This window comes from Etheostoma spectabile, chromosome 20 (assembly GCF_008692095.1).
Source record: "Etheostoma spectabile isolate EspeVRDwgs_2016 chromosome 20, UIUC_Espe_1.0, whole genome shotgun sequence".
Classification (NCBI taxonomy): Eukaryota; Metazoa; Chordata; class Actinopteri; order Perciformes; family Percidae; genus Etheostoma; species Etheostoma spectabile.
In genome coordinates, this window is record NC_045752.1 from 15790382 (window position 1) to 15793466 (window position 3085).

At 41.1% G+C, this 3085-nt stretch overlaps 1 long non-coding RNA gene across 1 annotated transcript in view; it reads right to left on the bottom strand.

Annotated features, from left to right (window-relative positions):
* LOC116670194 (uncharacterized) overlaps nucleotides 1-3085 on the bottom strand; it is a 17771-nt gene that overhangs the window by 11877 nt on the left and 2809 nt on the right. The window lies entirely within an intron of this gene.

The following is a 3085-nucleotide window of genomic DNA, read 5'->3' on the forward strand; positions in this document are numbered from 1 at the left end:
TGTGTGTGTGTGTGTGTGTGTGTGTGTGGGGCGATGAAACCACCTCTGGGTTCTCCTCATGTGGTTATGAAAGAATTCACAAAATGACGTAGAAAAGAAATTAAACCATTTTTTTCCAGTTCACGGCCACCATAAGTCAAGGGCAGTTAAAAGATTGTTTCCATGGCCACTGTGAATTTACACTTATGATTGGTAAGCTGGGGTGAATTAACTCCCAGTAACCGGAGACAATAACCATACAGGCATGATACAGGTGTTTGTTTGCTGTCCGAAATTATTATTATGTCCCAGCGAGCACATTGCATAAGTAATGTAATGTTGGCTGTTCTGTGCATTGAATAATAATTGTGAGTACTCATGAGGGGAACCAGCAAAGTAGGTCATTTCGTGAATGAATTTTGATATATATCTATATATTTTTTTTTAAACGGATTTGTGATTTCTAGTTTTAGGAAAATCCATATAATCCATGGAGATATGTCAGAGATGAAACACGCTGATTTGGATCTTGCCTCAATGTCAGTCAGACGAAAGGAATGGATCAATAGAAATGTCAAGCGAACGTACCAAAGCCTACGAGGTAACATTACAGCTGCTGAGATTAACATATAATATATCGGGTGGTGCTTAGAACTGACAGTGAGCAACTTCTTATTTTGTCATGGTGTAGTTTGTTGAGTGTTAAGAAATGTATGAATCAATCATGTATCCTGTCTCTACAAAAATGGAATGTTTGAAGTTAAAGCGGGGGTAGGAACTTTATTTTTGGCGTTGTTGGGCAAACATTCCATAATCCTTAAGCATATTGTAATTCAAGTGGTCCGAGAGAAAGCTAGACTACTGGATCTCGTGCTTGGCTCTGTTTTCAGTCCTTAGAAAAACCATGACGTCTAACCAGCTAACCGTGATGGTAGACATTGGCCAATCACAGGTCATTTCAGAGAGGGAGCATTCCTGTTGGGTGTTCTGCAAATGCAAATGGACACGCACACGTTCCCTCAGTGAAAGTTCTGTTTACCGTAGCCAAAGGCTCAGGGGCTGCAACTAAAGCAAGGCAAGATGAGAGCTTGAGAAATTAAGCATTGCACAAATGTATCCAAATGTTTGAACATCTAAATTGAAGAAAAAGAGATCTTTATCTTACAAAAATTAAACTAGAATAACTAGTTTCCTTTCAATAGGCTTTTCACAGAAGACATTTTGGCATATCACATTAGAAAACTCACAAGTGAAAACAATGAAAACGGATGATGGACATGTATGATTAAATGTAGCTGCTTTGAATTCAGCATCCTGGTTTCGAGCATGCTGGCTCACACTCACACTTGGATTCAACAGAACCATCGTCAGTGTGCATTTGTAACACCTGTGCTCAAAATGTCTGCTGTGGAAAACGGTCTATTTTTTTGAAATTCCCTTTCTGACTAGGCAGCCAATAGGAAGCACTCTCATTTCCAAGGTCAACTATTTTTACACATTCACAAAATGTTCCTACAACTACAAAGGCATCTCACATCACATCACGTCAACAACGTCATAAAAAGATACATAAAACATGTCACATGTGGAGTGCGTGGTGTGATTTGAATATCGTGACATGAGCACGATTTGAAGACGTGGTGACATATCAAGGAAGTAAAAAAAAAGACATGTACAGACAGAGATGGAGGAATGACAGAAGGAGCAGAGAGAATGAGCTCTTGCATAGGAGGGATTTTTGGTGGCCCTCCAAAGAGGTTTTAGCCAGCTCCAAAGGAAATTCACCAGCACCAAGATGACAAGAATTAAGACTAAAAATAGAAATTCAAATCCTCTCTGAATATGTTTAAGATAAAAACGGTATTGTAGAATATTCTAAACCACATATCTCATTTATGATAAAGTTACCAGCAAGAGCAGTTCTGAGGCTAATAACATTAGCGTTAGCACTGGCGCCTGACCCCTTCCACTTGAATGCTACTGGCCGTAAGATTAGAGATGGTAATACTTAACCGTTACACTCTATGCCAGGCAGACACACAGCTGACAACTTTGCAGCTAAACTATTTAAAAAAAAAACACAGAAGCTATTATGTCACAGTTGGTTGCTAGCAGCTTGTCGCACATCCTCCGCTCGCCACCAACCCGATCTCACTTCACTTCGTGAGATGGTCACGTTATTTTGATCTCCATTGATACGTCAACAGGGACACAATTTTCTTCTTTATTTCGTGGTGGTCACCATGCCGCCGGGACACAATCCACAGTATCTGGGGGTTGTAACAATGGGAAAATGAAATGCCACATGCTGGTGGACGCGCTACAGCAACGGGACGGTTCTCGTTAGGAAAGGACAACGGGGAAAGGCAGCCGCAGGAACACAATCTGTGGTCTCTTGGGGATGCAACAACAGGGAACTGAAACAACACATGTGGTAGACGGTGACAACAACGGCCACCAAATGCGGGATACGCTAACAACGGGACGGTTGGGGTTAGGAAAGGAACTTTCACATGTGCGACACGATCCCCGGTCTCCAGAGTGAAAGTCCTCTGTTGTTTGGCCCATCCACCACCCCAACCAACCTCCTTACGCAGATTTTCGGCTTCTCAATGCTACTTGTTACCGTAATTGTGCCGTTATCACGAAAGGTGCTTCCCATCGAAATAAAAGAGTTTAAAATTCGTTCTCACCATGACGAACAAAACAAGACAATCATCTCCCTGTACACAAAACAATAGATTAAATAAAGTCACCATTTCACAAAGTGCCATGAGACTTTGCTGACTGAGCACACAGTTCATGCATGCAATTTTCAACACTTTTCAAGTCAATCAGGGGATACATGGCCAGAAGAAGTTTACAAAAAAAAGAGAATAAAGGGGAATTCATAATGTGAGATTTAACTGAACAAGCAAAACTAAACAAACCAGTCACTGCTGTTTTTATGCTAAAAAAAGAGTCAGAAAGACAAATGCAAACCGTAAATCACTCCGTGTAGCTCCTCCAGTGTGTGTGCTCATGCATACTGTATATCACTGAAGGTGTATTTGAAGGTGTACTTGCTCAGAGAAAAAGTCTTTGTGTGTGTGTGTGTGTGTGTGTG